The 21,755-nt window shown below is 46.9% G+C and overlaps 1 protein-coding gene across 2 annotated transcripts in view; it reads right to left on the bottom strand.

The window, feature by feature from the left end:
* Nucleotides 1-21,755, bottom strand: part of VPS50 (VPS50 subunit of EARP/GARPII complex) — a 2,190,829-nt gene that overhangs the window by 380,404 nt on the left and 1,788,670 nt on the right. The window lies entirely within an intron of this gene.

Below are 21,755 nucleotides of genomic sequence, written 5' to 3'. Positions count from 1 at the left end.
CACATCTAGAGTCAAAGAAACACACTCAAATCATGTCCAAGAGTGAGGGTAAAAGAGTCTCTTTCTTGGCAGGAGAAAAAAATAAACCCCAAAAAATCCAGCAAAGTTGCTGGGGGACTCACTAGGTTAGGAAATTCAGCCAAAACAGAGAATTCTCCCTAACACAGATCCACTATCAAGCTAGCCACATTATATTCCACTTATCATTGTAATAATTTTACTTTATTTTGTTGTTTGTAGGCTGCTATTTATTTTATTTATTGGATTTGTTAATCTCCACTACGTGGACACGCCCCTTTTGCCCAGAATCCCATAACAGCGAGCGCGTGCATTCGCACGCGCATGTGTGGGAGTGCCGAGGACGAGTGCTGTTTCGCTGTTTAGCGAGTTAGCGAAAAGCATAAAAAGCATCATTCCAAAGCTCCAGTTTCCCATTTTTTTTTTCTTCATTTTCATAAACACAAACCATACTCCTTAATTATTTGCTTTTTGCAGTTTTCTTAATTGACTTTTTCTGGTGTTTTGTCATCTTGTTTGCATGGCTCTATCGGCTCTAGTGGCAATGCCTGCTGCCCCCGATCCTGCGAGGAATAATTCCTCCAACACCACTGGTGTTTCTCGCAATACAGCAGTCGCTACGCGATCCCGAAACCGCTCGTGCACAGCGGATATACGGAACTACTGTGTAACCGAAGGCATGTCTAACCATTTTGCCTTAGATGACAACACTGCCATATTATCCGACTTATCTCTGCAAACAGCTAATGTTGTCGTTCATCCGGAAAAACAGACTATATGTGATTTAGCCACGCCCCCTGATTCGATCATGAAAGCAGGCTTTGCGCAAACTTCCTCTTAATGCACTCCTGGGGGGTTCTAAGGATATTAATGTTGTAAACACCTTTCCAATTATAATTTATTTTAAAATGTTTTTATTAGCATTTATAGAAGTACAGCCATGCATATTTCAAATGTCGTAAAGCTTATTGAATATCTCTTTATATAGGCAGTGTCTTGTTAATAACAACAAACGAACACATTAACAAACAACTTTCTTTACTTGTCAGGCATTATATCATCACCAGCGTCTTAGTGTGTGTGCGTAATACAGCAGGGGTCCAACCAGGGGAGAGCGGCAACGTCAGCCCAAGGGCAGTGCCCAGGCTAGCCCGGATTGTGTGTTGGTTTTAACTAATTCGAGGTCAGGTATAGTAGAGAAAATTGAAGCTTTCAAGGGGGTTTGTCATCCGATGGGTGGAACATGTCCCAGACCAACGCTTTCCAGGCTGCACACTTATCGCTCCCGTTCGCCCCTCATCTGTTTGCTCCTTCCATCCACACTTTAGTGTCTGCCTCTGCTCAGCGTTCAAATTCTCTGTGCCAGCGCACATATTGCGGACCCCCACCAGATTTCCAAGCCATCGCAAAAGATCTTTTAGCCAGTATGCACACCATGTCCATGATCTTGATCACATGCTTGTATTTACTGACTCTGGGATATGCCCCAAGCAAGCATTCTTTCAGAGTCCATTCATATCTCGTTATCCCAGTCTTCATGCAGGCTTGTTCAATCCGTGCCCAGAAACTCTGCACCCGTTCACATCCCCAAAACATATGTATCAGATCCGCATCCCCATTCCGCACCAGGGACATAGTGGTCGTGTGCTGTTGTTGAATGTGGCTATCCTGTGTGGCATAGAGCATTCAGCTGTATGAGCCTAAATCTAGAGCTCCTCGACACCTCCCTAGGGTATGCAGTATCCTTTTCCGTTATGTCCACTCCCAGATTTTTTTCCCATCTTTCTTTTAGTGGGGTGCTTTTGGGGTTGGGTTTGTCTGCCAGTAGACTATACAGTCTGGACACCGGCCTCCAGCTGTCACTTAGGTTATTAGGGTCAGAAAGGGGTTCGGTGCGGCTCTTCAGGCCATCCTTCCCATTTCCCCTTTGCCGCCCTCGGAGCCCTTTGGTACCATAGGAACTGCCCACCAGGTACCCCTTCCTTCTCCCGTAGTGATTCAAACTCCCTGAAGGTACTGTCTCCATATAAACCTCCAGAGGTACAGCTACCCCACCTTTCCCAGTGTCTCACCATTGCTATATCCGTGCCAACCTTGCAGACGTCCGCAGCAATCAGGGTTTTAGGTGAGTAGGGGTGCACAAGTTTTAGTAGTGATATGGCCCTGCACCACACCTTCCTCCCCAGCGTTACCATCATGGGGGTGCTCCCCAAGCAGCACAATGGCACCCACAATATTTCTTTTAGTCTAATCGTTGTAGTAGTTCCGTTTTGGACGTGGCCTTATCTGACAACCATCTGGCTACAAAACTGATTTGAGCCGCAAGGTAGTACTTTTACAAATCTGGCAGTTGCACCCCTCCCTCCCTATAAGGCAGGCTTAGTGTGGTAAGTGACAGGTTATGATGGGCACCCCCCACAAGAATTTGCGTAGCAGTACTTCTAGTAAGCGAAAAAAAGAGGCTTTGATATAACAGTGTACATTATTAAAGTAGTATATGAATCGTGGCAGTATGATCATTTTGGTGATAGCCACCTTATCCATTAGGGACAGCGGCAACCTGGACCAGAATTTCATGGATTTTCTGAAACCTTTTACCACTGCTATCGTGTTGTTCTCATTCATTTGTTCTGGTGTGTGTCGTATGTTCACCCCTAGGTACTTGAATGATTATGGCTCCCACCGGAGCCCAACCTCTGGCAGTTATTCCATGCCCTTCCCCCTCAGCCCGCTATCGGGAATATTCAAGATTTATCTTTGCTGAAGCAAATCCCGGACACCTTACCATAATTGTCTAGCACGTCTAGTACCACTGGGACATTGAGGTGTGGGTCCCTCAGGTATAGTAGTATGTCATCCACGTTCAGCGAAACTAAGTGTACGCCCCTCCCCCCCCCCCACCCAGATGCCCGCATCTAGGAATTGCTTTCAGAGATAGATCGCTATCGGCTCCAGCCCCAGCACGTACAACATAGGTGACAGCGGGCACCACTGCCTGGTGCCCCTTTGTATGTCCCAGACCAGAGACACCACCCTTACAGATTTAACTCCTTCCACGGGCGCTGTGTAGAGTATCTGTGTCCATTTAATAAATTGTTCCCCGAACCCAAATTCCCTCAGCGCTGTTATCAACCATTCCCAGTATTACGGGTCAAATGGTTTTATGGCGTCTAGGGAGAGTATGGCGTATTGCTCTTGGGAATCCACTGTCTGTGCTAAAACATGTTGAAGTCTGCACAGATTCAGCACCGTACTACGGCCAGGGATGAAGCCGTTCTGGTCCCTGTGTACTAGGTCTCCAATAACCTTATTTAGCCTCACAGCCAATATGTCTTGACGTCGTAGTTTAACATTGCCAGTGGCCGGTACGAGTCTCACTCGTCAGTGGGCTTCCCAGGATTGCGCATCGGGATCACTAAGGTTTCCCTCATACTCCGGCAATACTCCTTTTTCATAGGCTTCCTTAAACACATCAAGTAAAACCAGGGTTAGGATTGACTCGTATGTCTTATTGACATCCGGGGGGAGTCTGTCGCTCCCAGGTGTCTTGCTCGTGGCTAGTGACCTGATCGCTTCGGATATGTCTTCAGCTGAAATTTCCCTCTCAAGCACCTCACGTTGTGTTGTGCCAAGCATAGGCAGTTCTATTTCTTCTAGTGTACCCAGTATATCCTCCTGGGATACCTGGTTTCTGTGGATATATAACTGGGAATAAAATTCTTTAAAGGTGTCATTGATCGCTTGTTGTGATTTATGTACCGTGCCTGCCTCGTACCTGAGTTCTGTAGTCAAGTGTCTCGTGTGTTCCCTCTTGCATAGCCACGACAGCAGCCCGCCTGGCTTGTCTCCCTGTGCATGCGCTCTGGTAGTTTTTACGGTGTGTCCAATTTTGACAGCCTCCCCCAGGCATCTTGGCAGCTACGTCGTATTTCGGCTAGTTCAAGCTCCTCCCGGTGGGTCCCCCGTGCACGTGTTTACCTCTGTTTTATTTCCTCCTCCCAATTCTCTAACTCCATCCTCAGTGTCTTCCTGGTACCACCAACACTAGCAGTAACCTCCCCTCTCACCACTACTTTCAGTGCCTCCCACACCGTATTCCATTTCTCAATGCTGCTCACATTCCTCTCAATATAGTCTTCTAACTTGTTATGTAGGTCTTCTTTGAAGGCCTGGTCTGTAAGGGCGTCCGTGGGCATGTGCCACAGTGGTATTGGGGGCCTTGGCCCTTTTATCCTACACTCCAGCATTAATGGTGAGTGGTCTGAGACCGATCTGCCCAGGTATTGTGCTGATTCCACCTGAGCCAGGTGGGCTTTAGCCACAAATAGTCAGTCAATCCTGGGATACAGGCCATGGGGCGAAGAGAAATAAGAATAACCCCTGTTATTCGGGTGCAGTTCCCTTCATACATCCACCAGATCCAGGCTCCCAAGTAATGCGTTCAACGCTTCTGTGGCCGCCTCGGCTCAGATAGATGGCGGGCTAGATCTGTCCAAGTCTAAATTCCTCACACAGTTAAAGTCAACACCCCAGATAAAGAAACATTCTCGGCATGGGGTTATTGTAGTGCATAGTGTGTAGAGGTATTTAGGAATCCCGTGGGAAAGTAAGAGTTAACTAAGCATATTTCTACGTGCTCTATGTAGCCCCTCAGTATCAGGTACCTCCCCATCCGGGTCTGCCTCCATCCCCAGTAATCTGGGAACTGCAGCGCTTATCCATGTGAAGACACCGCAAGCATATTTAGAGTAGGCTTCTCCACATCCCTGCCCTCCCCAGTGTTCTTTAACCGTAGTTATGGTGCTTTGTGTTAAATGGGCCAACACCAACCAATTCGTGGAGTGGGCCTGATAGTCCAGATCAAGTGGCTCTGCGTCCCCCCCCCCTCGTCGGTCTTGAATTACCAATCATGGTAACAATGATTTCCAGTTACCATATAGCCAGGTTATATCAACCCTCATAACACATTTTATTTACCCCCGCTCCCTCCTCCCCCAATGGGCAACCCGTCCTTCATGTGACGGCTTCTCTCATCACCCCTCCACCCCCCGGGCCAGATTATTGTGTTCTAGCCACATTGTGGCCACTGCTGGTGTTTCAAGGTAGACAGTCTGCCCGTTATATATCACCTTGAAACTGGACGGATAAATAAGCATGTATTTAAGGCTGAATTGTCTATGTCTAGCTTTGATTGGTACAAAAGAATTCCTTGCCCTTTGAACTGCCGGTGTGTAATCTGGGCATATGGCTATTATAGAGTTGTCCCGTTTTATCTGTCCCCCCTCCCTGAGTATTTTAATATAACCTCCCTGTCCTGGATGTTCAGGATTCTTGCGATAATTGGACGGGGGTGTGAACCCAGTGGTGGTCGTTTCTGTAAGGATCTGTGGGCCCTCTGCACCACAAAGCTCTGCAAGAGTTTTCCAGCCCCCACCTCTTGCATCAGTAGGGTTTCCACAAATCCTGTGGGGTTCAGGCCCTCCATCCCCTCTGGAATTCCCAGCAGGCGCTCATTGTTTCGCTAGACACATCCTTCAGCGTCTTCCACCCGGGCTTCCAGCACTGCATTCTGTTAGGGAGAATTCTCATAAATGTACTAATTCCCTCTACCTTAGAGCCCTCCAGCTCTTTCGCTAAACTTTGGGGCTTTGAACTTTTTAATTCTGTTTGGTTTTTGTTTTTATTTCTTTTGGTTATGGAGTTTTAGACAACTCCATAGGCATTATCTTTTCATGTGAGTCACACAGCACCCTCAATGCAGTGACACAGGGAAGCTTTTTAGGTTCTCCCAAGGTTTAAGCACCTTCTCTGGGATAAATTACTGGTTCCCAGGGAATGTAAAGTTAAATTGACTTTACTAGTCTTTTTAAATTCCTAGACCCAGCACACACTATCTTACAATAGAGTGCTGGAGGGGTTACCTAGTATCCCCTATGTCTAGAAATTAATCTACCAGTCAAATGCTACCCTTTCCTAACGAAATGGCTGGTGGCAGTGGTTTTATAACGAACTACCATGATTTTTCCCGACCGCGAACACGGTAGCTAAAAATCGCAGGAGCCATGTTTTTCAAGATGGTGCCTGAGCCCCCTTTGTTTAAACAGGTTCCGGTGTTCTTTTTTCGCCATTTCTTTTTGGAAAGGTCCTTCTAGAGTTTGTCTATGCACGCTAAACCAGATTTGGTCCCTTTGTTCCTACGCCTTTGGCGGGCTTCAGGACTGAAGACCGCCGCTGGCGCCTGAGTGTCTGGGGTGGGCAGGAAGTGAGGGAGGTGCCAGAAACTCCCTGCGCTTAGTCTCCTAGGAGACCCAAATGCACTCTGGTGTGATTGGCTGGCTGACTGTCCGGCAAGGACAGACACCCTGCAGGGTGAGTGGCAGCTAGGCTGGAATGAATGGGATAAAACTGTTTAAAAGGTGAATCTCTTGGCTTGGAAGGCAGAGTCGACCACTGGAACGAAAGAACTGAAGATGAGCTGGAAGAGGACGGCTGCTGCAACTCCTGGACCGTTGGTTTGCCCGGTGAAGCCCTGCTACGGGTCCGAATCGCCAAGTTCATCTCGACAGAGAAGCCCTTCAAGGATGACTACTCCCTTTGAGTTGGTAGGACCAATCAACTCATAAGCCACCTGGACACCATTCTTGGAGCTGGTTGTATTTTCCTCATAGTGCTGCAGGAAACCAAATAGCCAGTTTATGTGCTGGAAGACAACTACCGGAATCGAAGATTTGCCAGTTTGCCAGCTTTGCGACCAGTCCTTGTGCAGTGCAGGAGTGCCCCAACGTCCTCCCTCTTGTCCCCATAACTGAGGCTCGGGAACAGTGGGATCTGCAGGAACCCCAGAAACAGAAAGAAGTCTTTGTCTGCATCTTTTTCTTCAATACAGGGTACTGTGAAAACCCGACGGAGAGAACTTACCTCTCACCCGGCAAAAGTGCGTACAACTTTGGCAACTTGCAGGTCTACTTAGCTTGTGACCCGACATATGAATCTTTCTTCTATGAACTACTTCTGAGAACAGTGGCAAAGACTTTTCCGTTTAACTACCAGAACCGTTTTTATCTATACAAGACTCTAGCCCATTGACTGGCTTACCTATTACATTGAATCAACTCTTCTGGTGAACTCAAACTATTTGCACTGTTTAAGAGTAACTGTAATATTCATTGTATTATCTTGTGCCCTTTTGCTCCTACTTCTAATGCTCTGAATGCCATGTTGCTCCCCCTTCAAAGTAGTTTAAATGTCACAGAACCGGATAGTGTGAAGTACTGTAGTATATTTTTGTGTGATAATGATTGCCTCCTTTTGGTGAATGTTTTCTAACTGTAATAAATTAAGAAGTGTTTTACCAAGAAACCTTGAGTATAAGTGTATATCTGAATCCTTGTGATTGTAACCTCTGTGTAACACCCTTACAAGCTCACATTCCCTCTTGAGATAAGCCTGGCTGCTTAGCTCGCTACCAAAAACTGGATGGTACAGAGTTATACCAAAGGTTGGTTTTACTTACACATGTAGTCATAGTTGTGTGTAGCGGTCCCAGAGGGTACTGCATGCAAACTTTGCCTAACACATTCCATCTCTCCAACTCTTTCAGTGTTATTTCAAGGTCTTTAGTGATCCCCATTGTTTCCTTTAGCTCTGTCTCTGTAGCCGTCACTCCTCCTGCAAGGTTGTGGATCATCCTGTCTCATCAGTTGCATGTCTACCTTGACCTCTTCGATTTTGGTGTGAATAACCGCAGTGCTGCGATCGAATCCAGCACTTGGTTTTCTTTGTTTCCAGTTTCCAGTGTGGATTGCTCTTTCTGTGTCGCTGTTCGGCTCTGTGATTGTTGCGTTGAAGGAATCCATGATTGTGGACTTCCTTTTCCCTCTAGGTGGGGACATTCTTGTCTTTAGTTGCGCAGGCTCAGATTTTGGTTGCAGTCAGCTACGCAATCTTCCCAACTCAATGTGGTTGGTGTCCACTGTGTGGGAGGGCCATTCACAGGTTGAATCAGGACCAGTCCAGGTTCTACGTTGTCGTACGTTTGGTTGCCCCTGTGGTAGCAGAGTCACCTTTCCAATTATAACAGATTCCCAAGAGGAGAGCCCCACTCTTGTGAAAATCCTCCTGCTCTGTGCACTCCCAACACTCTGGCTCTCACTGAAACCGATCCCTCGTCTGAATCCAATCATACTCTGAATATCATATCACCCATTCCCTCACACTCTCTTTCAAAGACTCACAATTTGCTAAATACCCTTCCTCAATCCGTGATTCTTTTCCCACTTTCTAACCATAATTCTTCAGCTCTATCCATTTCACTTGCTAATCCCATGCCTAGAAGACTTCCCATTTCTGACGAGCTTGCAGTACCCACAGATCATTATTTTCCCTTGTTAGCCCACACCATAACAGCCAGGAATACTGATTCGATGTCCATTACGAGATTATATGAAATACTGAACACTAAAGTCACTCATCAAACAACACTTAACATAATTGTTTAATAATGGCTCTTTGTCCAAAGAGCAAAATCAACCATCTCATGAATCATGCTGTGCGAAATTTAAGTCCCCCACGCCTAGTGTCCTTTTATGGACGTTCTCGTGCACAGACTCTGTTCTCATAAATCTGTTTCCTGGTTTTCAAACCATCATGCCTACTTGGATCATATACGTCCTCCCATAGATGTTATAATAGACTTGGCGAGTCTCTCCAAACAGGAACAATCTAAAAAGAGTTCAAATAGCAAATCAGCTTTTCAGATGTTTGAAGCAGCAAAAAACTCCTATCATTTCAGACAAAAATCTATCCAAGAATATCAAGTGTGGCATTAGCTATGAGATCCTCCTCGAAACATTTCATCAAAACACTAGCTATACTCAACAAAGCTTCTCGGCTTTCATCTGTAGCTCAAGCAAAGAAGGTTGCTTTACAGACATCCCTATAAAAACAAGCTACCGGAATAAATAGTGAACAAATTCTGGCCTGTGAACTCCTTGTGCAGCTTGTCAATGAGGTCAACAACCAACCACATTCACAGTTGCAAAAAAGGTAGCAGGTGCTCCTCTCCAGAAAGAACATGGCATGATAACCTGTTCTGAGATGAGAGTTTGCAGCACATGCTTTTTGCTCACTGTACCTTTCACAGATGGGAAATATCTATTTGCATATCAGTCTTTGTCCCGCTCACAAGGGCAGTCCAGCACCAAAATGCTATGGCAATTCCTCTCTGAACAAGAGCACCAACAGCAACCCCATACACGTGTTTCAGCCTTGTTGGGCCTCATCCATGAGGTGGAGCTGTGCCTCTCTGAGCACAGTGAGCAGGGAGTCCACGTCTGGTTGCCTCCATGTAACTCAGGTTGACCAACCCCAAGCTCCTTGCAAATATTTCAAAAAAATGTAGCAGGCGCTCCTCTCCAGAAATAACATGGCATGATAACCTGTTCTGAGATGGATATGTCCAATCTGTGAAAGGTACAGTGAGCAAAAAGCGCGTGCTGCAAACTCTCATCTCAGAACAGGTTATCATGCCATGTTCTTTTTGGGGAGGAGCGCCTGCTACCTTTTTTTGACACATTCACAGTTGATCATAAGAACTGCCTTACCGCAACAAGTCTGGCATAATCTCACTAAGACCTTTGCAGCTGCCGCTAAACAGGCGGTCTTAGTGCCCACTCTGTTACACCCTAGTGATTTGGTGCCAGCACCTAACCTAGACAAGAATCCACATGATACCCCCTACCATGCACCTCAACAATTTCCCTCTGGCATTATCAAAACTTTAACAGCTGACACTCGACAGGAAGACTTAGCAGTAACATTACCACACATTCGAGATCTGGCCCCCTTTCTAATTCAGACAAGCAGCAATTGAGAATCTTTAAATCTCTATATGGAAGCACAAGATTTCAATCTCAAGATCAAATATCACGTATTGTTCATGAACATCCTTCTAAATTTCATCAACCTATAATTTCTCCTACTCCTTCAATCGTTAAACAGAATCCCCATAAAAGCAGTCCTCCTGCCTTTAAGCATAACTCAAAATCTAATCCTTTGCCTTACTGTCAAGTGCGTGCAGAGGAGCTCCGTATCCGGACTACGACCTCAATCGCACATGCATACTAAACATCTTCAGCAATGTTTTAGCATTTGAAGATTTGATCAGGAGACATTCATTGTGTAGAATTCATAAGAGATTCTGATCTCACGGTAGCCAGACTCTGGATACCTTCAGGTATTATTTTCATTACTATTTGGTGAGCCAGAGCTGATATTAGACAGCTTGGCTTTGATTTGAGGCATGAATGTCAATCAAGTGCAAATAATCTGTCTGCCGATGAAACAAATCTATCTCAAGTCCCTTGCTCCTCTCAAGCAAGTTCTTCCCTAGGTTCCAATGAGCCTATTGATTTCCTGTGTGATTCCTCATTACAAATTACTTGTTCTTGTGATTCAAGGATAATGACTCGAGCATGCCAATCAATGAACCATGACTCATGTTCTAATAACCTATGATATGTTTCCTCAGCATAGCAATCACAGAAATATGTCTCATTATCCATCTCGCTTGCTTCTTGGAACACTCCTGGTTACAAGCACTTGCTGGATCCTTCCGGATCACATTTAATGCAATATGACATTGTTAGCCTTCAAGACACGTGGCTTACCATCACACTTGCCTGCGATGGTTATGACATTCTCATCCTTCCGGCTTACAATCAGCCGAGAGGAAGACCCATGGCTGGTCTTTTAACGGCCACTAGACAGGCCAAGGGCTTTTATCTTGGGCAATGGGCTAAAATGAAGCGATTCATTCAACTTGTTAAAATCAGTATTCAGACTCAAATACTAGCACTCATTAATGTGTACTGGAATCATCAAGCAATTGAAGGGGATATCTTCTTCCGAGATATGGCTCATATCTTTGACATCATTGCAAGCGACTTCACCGTCTCCCACATTCTTATAGTGGGTGATCTGAATATCCATTATGTTCCCAATATGGGGGGTCTCATATCCCCTGTAGCCAAACGCTGGAACAACCTCATGAGAGACCATTCGCTGTTCATGATCAATGGTACCCTGCCAGGGGATATGTCTCCCAATCCTACTTGGAGTCGGCTAGATCAGGTAGCCATCATTGACTACACATTTGCCTCTACAACAATATTTGCTGCACCAGAAACTTTTCAAGTTATCCAAAAAATAAATAGTGACCACAACCTTATAACACTGTCGTTGAAGTGTTTGTTACTTCCTCCACAGTGCCATGCAAAGTTTCAGGGAACTGAGGAAGTTAATGGTGGCAGAAACCGCTTTTGTTCGACGGACAGTAAGCTTGAGTCTTTATACTCATGCATTAAAAATCGAAACTCGAATCTATGTGTAAGCACCATCACGGACAGGGGCACATATGTTGCAGCTATACACGTTTTCCAACAACTTCCTACTGACTTATCTAATCCCCAGCATAGAAATAAACATGCATATGGTGCATATGATGAGACGTTACAAGTCAGAAAAACCGGCCATCGTAGAGCGAAAAGGCAGACTGCAAATTTACCACAAGACCAAAGGAAATCAATTCTAAGAACTCTCAATACACAATATAAAAATTGGTAGATCGCTCATAAATCCATCCTATATCAGAATGACTCTGAAAACATGCGCCAGACAATAGCATCTATAAACTCAGCACAGACGTGGAAACTGCTTAATGACGCGAGTCACCTTAGTCAACTCCCTGTTCAAGTCAATGCAGTTTCGGAGGAAGCATGGCATGATTATTATTCAGGACTTTATGCATCTGCTCCTGCCTTCATCATCATGCTAGACAACCATTTTCCATATTTTCCATCAAATTTGACATTGATGACATTAAGCTCCATATTGTAAAGCTGAGCATGTCTAGAGCGCCTGGCCCTGACGGACTGAGTAATCGCATGCTCAAGACACATCCTGAACATTGGGCCCGAATTCTGTTCAGTGTTTTCAACCAAATAGTAACATCTCAAATAAGTCCACCCTCATGGCGAAAATCAATTATCATTCCGATCTTTAGGGCGTGGCTAGCACGCATGGCGTGAGGGAGCAATTCCACTGAGCTCCAGTCGTTGATCCTGGCAATGATCCTCTTGCAGACACACTTTGGCATTGATTTATAAAACCACGCATATCGTAAGCTACAGGAACCTCCTCAGAGTCTGCTGGAGCTTTTCCCGTAGAAAATCGGAGCACGCAAGCAGAGAAAACCGCCCTTGAAGATGTCTCCCCCCCAACCTCCAAGATGGCGCTGCGCGCCTATGGGCCGGATCGGGCATGCATGGTCCCCCGCTGGAGGCGCTACACCCTCCGCCAACACTGAACTCCCCGAGTAACCAGGAACACTGCCCTGCCTATCATGCCTCCATCGGCGGCAAACATAAGGAAACTCTGTGCAGTCTGCCTGACTGTGTAAGAAGGGGTGGATTGGGGCCACTGCGTGCAGCCGGGCGTCATCGGAGACAGCAACACTCTCTGGGAGCAGCCCGAACATCACAGTGCCACAGGTGATCCTTGGGGAGACCGGAGTTCGCTCCAGGCTGAGGAGGGCCGTGGCCCCCGAGCTGGGACCAGTAGAAGCGGAACCTGCCTTGATCGGTGGACCATCGGCAGGAGCCACGTTGTGAGATGCGTGGACTCATCCACCCATCGAGGCCCCTCGCGCCAGGAGGTGAAGCGAACCCTGCAGGCGGCATTACCTGGCACGGCAGGGTGAGGCGAACTGGCGCACCCCTGAGACAATTACCGGGGGCCCAGCGCGAGGAAACCGGGGGCACGCGCTGAGCTGTATGACGGTGCCGCCTTTATACGCATAGCTCTCCAGCCCTGCCGGAACGACCCAGCACGGCAATCCGCTGCCGCACTAGAGGACACAGCCTCCACCAGCACCCCAATCCGGGGCCACGCCTGCTGTCACAGACATTCCTGCCCTCCGGAACACAGGCCGGGCTTACCATTCCCACTGATTCCACTAAAATCAAACTTCTCTTCACCCCTGAGGGCTCCGGCTAACTTTGCCCGCCGAGTGGACCTATACCATTGGGGTCCCGCTACAAACCACGGGCCCGCACCTTGTCGGTGGGACCACATGGGCATCTGTTGGCATCAGGGATCCTAACCTGCACAGAGCCGCCAAGACCCCATTGGTCAATGATCACACTGCCGTGATCGAAGCAGACCAGCATCAACATAACGGTATGTAGCATTCTAATTGCTCCCACACAGGACTGTGGCAGGTCGAGCCCGAACCAAGCACCATCTTGCACTACGCCAGCTGCTGCTGCTACCAGAACTCGTTCTCACTCCCATAGGGCCTGGAATTCATCACAGGGCGCGCCCCGGCCCACAAGAGACTGATCCACACAAGCGCTCCCTCCTGCTTAGTGTCAACAACCAGAAACGGCTGTGCGCTGACCCCCTCCCAGGTAGCAAACCTGTTCTAACCCAGAAGTCTGCCTCGACCTTAGTACATGATACGGACCTCCCACACGACAGAGCTGGACATGTGGGTGGCTTCGGTCAGGTCACCTGGGCCTCTAATATACGGTGACACGGAGGGGGCTCGGCAGAGTCGCTACCTCCAGAAAGCTTGTACAACCCCACTCATGGCGAGCAAAGGAAACCCCCTACGCGCAACGAGGGAACCGTAAGCTTCTCTACATATTATATCCAACTGGCAGAGGACCGCGAGCTGGGGTTTGCATCTCCACACACCGCCATTGATTACCCTCAGGAAACACAGCGGCTTTACATCCCATATATCTGTCCAGGGATAGAGCCAAGTGTCGTGGGGGAGCGGCCCCTGCATATTGGCAGACAACGCAAAGTCGACGCTCCTACCCACGATTGGGGCCGGCTCTGCTGAACATCTACCGCACATCTTTGCTCGAATTGCATCACAACGTTACTAGAACCCACCCGAAGCCTCTGTAATAAGGCAGGCAACTCAGATGCGGATGTCCCCCTTAAAGAACAAACCTAAATCATCCATCATGGACTCTTTCGCAACTGCTAGGCCTAAGCAGCAGTCACAACAGGAGGCCGCCACTGACATTGAACCAGCCATTTCCGACGATAATCCTAAAGGCACACAGGTGCTGCAAGCTATCGCAGCACTCCGAACATTTATTGATACCAAAATTGATGAGGTCAAGTCGGACATGCAACTAATGCGCCAAGATGCTCGCAACTTGGCTGAAAGGGTGACTGCGACAGAGGCTAGTCTACAGGAAACTGCTGAGACAACCTCAGATCTGCAATCCAGGGTCCAAAAACTAGAGATGAGGGTGGCCCAGCTCGAGGCACGATCGGAAGACGTGGAGGGGCGCGCCCGCCGCAACAATATACGCATACTCGGAATTCCGGAAGACATGGAAGGGTCGAACCCAACTGAATTTGTGGAATCTATGCTAAAACAGGAGATCGGCGCCGGCAAACTCTACCAAGGATTCTCAGTGGAACGGGCCCACAGGTCCCTACAAAAGAGGCCCCCACCAGGGTCATGCCTATGCCCGATGATCGCAAAGATTTTAAACTTCTGTGAAAGGGAGACGATACTAAAATTATCGAGAGAAGGAGGTGAGATCAAGAGAAATGACTCTAAGATTGTTATGTACCCGGATTACATCCCTGCTGTACAACGTGCGAGGAACTCCTTTGTACCGGTGAAAGCGAGGCTACGAAAACTTAACCTCAAATACATGTTGCTCGACCCTTCACGCCTCAAGCTGCTCTACAAGGGAAAAGCAATTTTTTTGGAGACCCCAGCCACAGCAAACATGTGGCTAGAACACAACAACCTAGCCGGCAACCAGGACCCAGCACCACGATCGGAAACTAAATGAGAAGACAATAAGGTCCACCGGAAGCGACAGGAGGTTACTGTAAAGATGCAAAACGCCAATAACCCAGGCCGCCCATTGCTGCAATATTATCAGTTGCAAACATGGACGGGAGCCCACGAAATCACACATGCAACTTGCTATCACCCACACTATTAAAACCCGTGTAGGCCGGTTGCCAGCACATTACCCACATCAAATGACCCGGATGGGCCGCGACGATGCAGGAGCCCTCGGGCGCTGCCGGTTGGAAGCGGCTGCTGAGGGCAGTTTAAGGTTTTTAAGTTTGGTTTTCTCGATCATTAGATCGAAAGTTAATGTAGTTTCGATGTCTCCATACTGCAATGCTTTGAAACAGGGAGGGCTGGGGATGGGGGCGGGCAGGTCGGGCTTAGACCCCCCCCGTCGACGAGATGTCCCTATTGCCTGTGCATCGCTGCGGATACCCGTGATGTGGTGCTGACAGCTTGGAAACTTCCCCCTACGCTTCCATGGCTACACAAATTAATGTGATGACATGGAATGTGCGGGGGTTGGGCACTTACCTCCACAGGAATAGAATTAAATCCTACCTACTCAGAAAGAAGGTCAGCCTAGCTTTACTCCAGGAGACCCACTCCGCCGGGGAGTCCCTAGCCAAATTGCAAGAACACAGGGGTGGACAGGGGTTCTGGGCGGCCTACTTTAGGTAAGCCAGGGGGGTGTTCACCTGGATCAACCCCCAACTCCCTTTTCAATTCACAAAGTTCGAAGCTGACCCAGAAGGCAGATTTGTGATACTGTGGGGGTGTGTTGAGCAAACAGAAATATGCATTGTGAACTCATATCTCCCTAACAGTAACATCCCAGCTCACCTGAACTCAATGTACACCAAAATTGCTCCATGCAGAAGTGGCCTCTTTATCTGGGGAGGGGACTTTAATTGCGTGATCAATTCAGAAATAGATAGGTCAACACCCTCCCCCCCAATGGTCCGACGATGGCCACAGCTGCTCCTAACACCATGGTGGACCGCCTAGACCTCGCAGATATCTGGCGGGAGCTACACCCCGGTGAGAGGGGCTATTCTGACTTCTCATCCCCTCACGGCCTTTATACAAGGTTAGATTATATCTTCATTGATAGGGAACATCTACCCCACATGAAAAAAGTGCAATACACAGGGAGATCCATCTCAGACCATTCTCCCCTGGTGGAAGAGTGGAACATCTCTGGCCCTAGACCCCCTATCTCAATGTGGAGAATGCCCACAGTAGCCCTGAAAGACCCAGCATTTCGAAGTGATCTACAAGACTCCCTGGAGAATTATATTGAGGAAAACATGGGCAGTGTCGACCACATAAGCACGATATGGGACGCCCTGAAAGTGGTGATGCGGGAGAAATCATAGCGAAAGCAGGGGGCATCAGAAAGCTACTAAGGACAGAACTGGAACACCGGGAGAGAGAGATCGAAGGCTAGAGTCCACTAGTCAGGGCACACAGCAAGGGGAAGACAAAATCAGACTACTCAGAGACGAATGTAAAGAGGCCTGGAATAGACTTGCTAAATTCGACTACACCACTAGAACCACCAGGGCGCACACAGAAGCAGACAAACCCAGTCACCTACTAGCATGGCTCTGTAAGAAGGAGAATCTAGACATTTAACCACTGAATTGAAGGGAGAAGACGGCAACCCACACCGGCCTCAACAAGGCATTAATAGCACCTTTATACATTTCTACACCCAACTATACTCTCACGATTTCTTGGTCCTCTCGGAAACAATTACAGATACGTTGGACGAAATAGGACTACCCACACTATCTCCCGCACACAGAGAAACCCTAGACACAGACATAACCACGGAGGACATAACAGGGGCTATCAGATCCCTGGCCACTTCCAAAGCTCCCGGCAGTGACGGACTACCCCCAGAATTTTACAAAGCTTATGAGCCAACTCTAACACCACTCCTGCATAAGGTCTTCCAGGAGGCGTTCGACCGAGGGATCTTGCCGGACAGTATGCGAGAAGCTCACATGGTCCCAATGCTTCAACCCAATAAACCCGCAGACATATGTGACTCCTATCACCCTCTTGCAAAGCTTAATTACAATGTTAAGATATTAACCACAATCCTAGCCAAGAGGCTCTCTAGACAATAGGCGAGGTAGTACACACTGATCAGTGCGGCTTTGTACCAGGGCGCAACACCACTGCGAACCTCTGCAGGCTCCAGCACGTCATAGATCAAACTAACCTAAACTGAGGCTCCTATGCGCTGCTATCCTTAGACGCTATAAAGGCATTTGATTCCATTTATTGGGAATAGCTGATAGCGGTCCTTAAGCGCTTCGGCTTTGGGCAGAGGTTCATCAGATGGGTCAAAGTGCCCTATCCTAAGCCACGAGCTCGAGTGAAGTCCGGGAGGTATATATCTGCAACGTGGGACATACGTAGGGGCAGCTGGCAGGGATGCCCGTTATCCCCCATGCTCTATATACTAGGACTGGAACCGATCGCCATCTTCTTTAGGAAGCAGTTCTTCGACGCAGGCATTCAACTGGGAAGGGTAAACCACATAATCTCCCTATACGCAGATGACATTCTCCTATATGTTAGAGACCCACACCTCAACGTGCCAAACATGCTGGAAGTCCTAGATAATTATGCTAAGGTCTCCGGGATACAGTTCAGCAGGGAAAGTCCTGCCTGTCCCCGTTAGCAGACACGAGGGGCAAAAACGAGGAAGATCTACCCTCAGTAGGAATACGGTGGCATTAAACCTCGTTCAGTTACCTCGGGGTTAATATAAGGTATACCCCGGAACTGATGCACGAATATAATACTAAGGCAGCGCTCCCCGCCCTGCGTAAGTCAATGGGCTTCTGGTCTAGGCTCTCCCTATCGATGATGGGCAGAGCTTCAATCATTAAAAAGATTGTCCTCCCCAGATTTCTCTACGGGTTCCAAAATATACACTACTACATCAACACGACCTTTTCCGCTTGGTAGAGACCATATTCCAAGAGTTCTTGTGAGGGAAGGGCAGACACAAGATGGCACTATCCACACTGACCCTTCCACATAGGCTAGGGGGAATCCAACTCCCAAACTTAGAGAATAACTATTTGGCAGCCCAACTTGGCTTCGTAGCTAAGTGGTTGGCCGACGAAGTCTCGCCCGAGACTGCCCTGCTCCAACATGTGATTACTCCAATAAGACTAAAATAACTAATCTGGACACCCCAACACCTACTGGGCAGAGCACCCTTACTAGCAAAATTGGGCAGAAAGATATGGGATAGAGCTAAGACACTTTTGCACATAGAACACCCATACTCCCCGGACATTCCATTAGTTTCCGACCTCTACAAGACCAACACTGACCTAGCAACCATCAGGCTCTGGAATAGGAAGGGAGTTTACACCTGGGGAGACTTTTTGGACAAAGGCACTTTTCGTGAGTTCATCTCATTACAAGCCGAAGATGGCATACCTAACGGTCAATTTTTGTGGTACCAGAAAATTTGCATGTTGGCAAGGGCCAAATGGGAGACCTGGCCCGAGGAACCCGAACCATGCCCCCTACTCACATTGCTATACAATCTAGGAGAAGGTTGAAAGCCAGTGTCCCAAATATATGGTCATTTAGGCGATGTCCCTAACCCCCGCAGTTCCGAACTGAAATCCAGCTGGGAAACAGACCTCGGATCAGCAATAACTGATAAGGAGTGGGACAGAGCACTGACTGATTCAACTAAATGTACTTTACCGCTCATACCTAACTCCACACAGGATGGTGAAGTTCAACGGACAGACCTGCCCTAACTGCACATGGTTTAACGCTGACAAGGCGGATCTTATACGTATGTTCTGGGAATGCAGAAAGGCACAACGACTTTGGACAGAAGTTGAATGGATCTGCAGGAGGCCAGGCGTATCTCGATACGCCTGGACCCCCGGTGAATGCCTCTTGGGAACTCACAGAACTCACCCCAGATTAGCTAAATCCAAACACATAGCGAAACTAATGGATATCACGTGCCTGTTAACCAAAAGGACCATTGCAATGGCCTGGAAACGACCTAACGGCCCACAATATAACACATGGTATAGGGAGATGGAACGCTGGGTGGGTTGCCGAAACTAAAGCCTGGGAGGAATGTGTCGCCAAATCGGCAGATGAATCTAGTGTGACACTCGATGCCTGGAAGGAGTTGACGTGGAGTATGTTTCACCCCTCGGACGACAAACCCCCATGAACACAACCGCAGAGTTGTCACTGGAACTCATCAACCGTGGTGTCTCCCACAGAGGGACACCCCCTGGGTCCTGATTGAGGATCCCCTCCGCCCTCCTCCCCTCCCCCGATCCCCCTCCCTTTACACATTCCTCTACTGGTGAAATGTCCACTCTAAACCAAATGATTAAGCACAAGGAGACAGTTAATGTTGTTTGGTTCTCCCCCTCCCCCCTTTTTTTCTTTTTTTTTCTCCCTTCTCTTTGCTCCCTCCTCTTTTTCCTTGTTATATGTTCCTGTTCCTCTTATACAGCAGATTGCAAGCTTTGTATCAACTGCAAACCAATTGTGAAATACCACTGTTGTAACCATGAAAAAATGCCAATAGAGAAATTTGAAAATCATTCCGATCTTTAAAAAAGGCGACCGCCTTCTCCCATGCAACTACCGCCCGATAGCGCTTTTGGATGCTCCAAGCAAGTTGTTTGCCCATCTTATTTTAAAAGAATTTAACTCGTGGACAAGTGAACAACATCTCCAGGACCCCTTTCAAACGGGATTTTTTGTGGTATAGGAACTTCTCTCAATCTGACCATTATAAGGATCATTAAGACTCTTTGCCTTGACACCATTCAGCCTCTGTACATGGCGTTCATCAATTTTAGATTGGCTTTTGATTCTGTATCGACAAACTTTCACAGGCTGCTTGCCCCCCATCTCTTCATTCGCTTGTCGCCCAGTTGCATTCAGAAACCACAGTCCACATACGTTTAACCTTGGAAGGCCATATGACACAACCTATAAAGACCTATCGAGGCCTCAAACAAGGTTGCCTATTGGCCTCCACTTTATTTAATCAGTTTATATCTGACATAGGCCACGGTTTCGCAAAAATCATATCTGACCCTCTGAAGCTGGGCACTTACCCAATCCCATGGCTGCTCTATGCGGACGATTTGGTTCTAATGGCTAAAACTCCCAAAGGCCTGAGGAATTTACTGTGTGCTTTAGAACAAAACACCAAGAAAAAACCACCTAATTATCAATACAGAGAAAACCAAAGTGTTGCAGATTGTACAGAGACGGGACAAACGTAAATCTCAACAAACATGGTCTCTTTAAGGCACCAGATTAGAGACAATAGATGAATATCGTTATTTGGGTATGAACATAAATAACTATAATGATGATCACCCGTATGTCTCTGATCGCAAAAAGAAAATTCAGACTGCAACGTATCAGGAATTAATGATACACAAGAGGTATGGAAAGTTTTCATACTCCCCCATAATAACCTTTTATAATCAAAAGACATTGCCAGTTCTGCTACATGGTGAAGAGTCCAAACCATTGAGATTGAAACTGTTTTGGACCTGTATCGAGGGCTAATTTTGAAAACGCATTTTGAAATTACCACCATCATTTCCCATGTCAATTATTCACCATGAATTTGGTTTACTATCTATGTATAGCATGTACAAATGGAAATTATTATCCTTGTACAGAAAGTGTCTCTCTGATTCCAAGACAGGAATTGTCTTGCACATTCTGTCATCATACTTGAATAACTCAGAACAGCAATTTGCAGCTCGTTGGAGAAATGCTATCTTGGCCATTCTCCAAGCTGCTGACATCTCGGTGGATCTCTTAATTAGCAACCCCTGCAGAGCCAAACAAAAATATGGCAGATGGATTGGATAGAGACTCAAGAAGCCTGTTTAACTTACATCTCTTTTCGACTCAATGCGTTCAGTAAAAAAAAAAACAGGGTGTGGCAGAGTAATATCTAATTACATTTCCCAGTCCTCTTTATAGGGCAATTTATTTATGAGAATGTCTGTAGGTTTTGTAACATCTCTAACCAGAAAGAGACTATTCAACGCCTGATGACAGAGTGTCCAAGACTGATGGACAAGCGGAAACAATATTTCTGGAAACACTTTAAAGGTCGGAGAACTCTAACTTATGAGTCCATGTGGAAAGATCTACTTGCCTTGAATTGAAATGCTCTAAGAATTGCTATAGATACATTTGTAATATGTTTGAATTTAATCTGAGATAATTAGTCAAACAATCACTTTTGACTTATCTTGTGTTTAAATCATTGTATGACCTTTGATATAATGGCACAATTTAGAGATTATACTCATTTTATTTCTTGTTTTCCTTTTTTCTTCTGAGCTCATCTTTTAATTCAGGCACTGAATTGTTACATGCATTTAAAGGTTCTGAATTAATTGTTTTATTTTATTCATTTTTTATTGTAATCATGCTTTTGTAGTTCTTGTTTTATTTATTGAAAGGTTGATAAAGTGCTGTTCATGTTTTCAACCAAATCAATTAAAAAAAAGAAAAGTTATATTCCAGCACTGCAGCGTGTGTGTGCGATTCGCTCACAGCGGCGCCTCCCTGAGTGCATGGTCCATCGCAACTCCCTATCACGTGTTCCTCACGCCCCCACCCTTTGCAGCCGCCTGCATCAATGTGCCCCCTTTTCCTCTTCTTCATTGACTGCCCTGTTTTGCATTGTATTGCTTTGTGTTCTGCTGCATTCTTCCTTATTCTAGGTCCACATTTGTCAACTGCTTTGTACTTTTGTATATTGTTCTAGTGTTCTGCTATGCTACAC

The sequence above is a fragment of the Ambystoma mexicanum genome, chromosome 2q (assembly GCF_040938575.1).
Source record: "Ambystoma mexicanum isolate Mex_15411 chromosome 2q, UKY_AmexF1_1, whole genome shotgun sequence".
NCBI classification, from domain to species: Eukaryota; Metazoa; Chordata; class Amphibia; order Caudata; family Ambystomatidae; genus Ambystoma; species Ambystoma mexicanum.
Note: the sequence above shows the minus strand (reverse complement) of the source record. Positions and strands in the feature narration are given on the sequence as shown.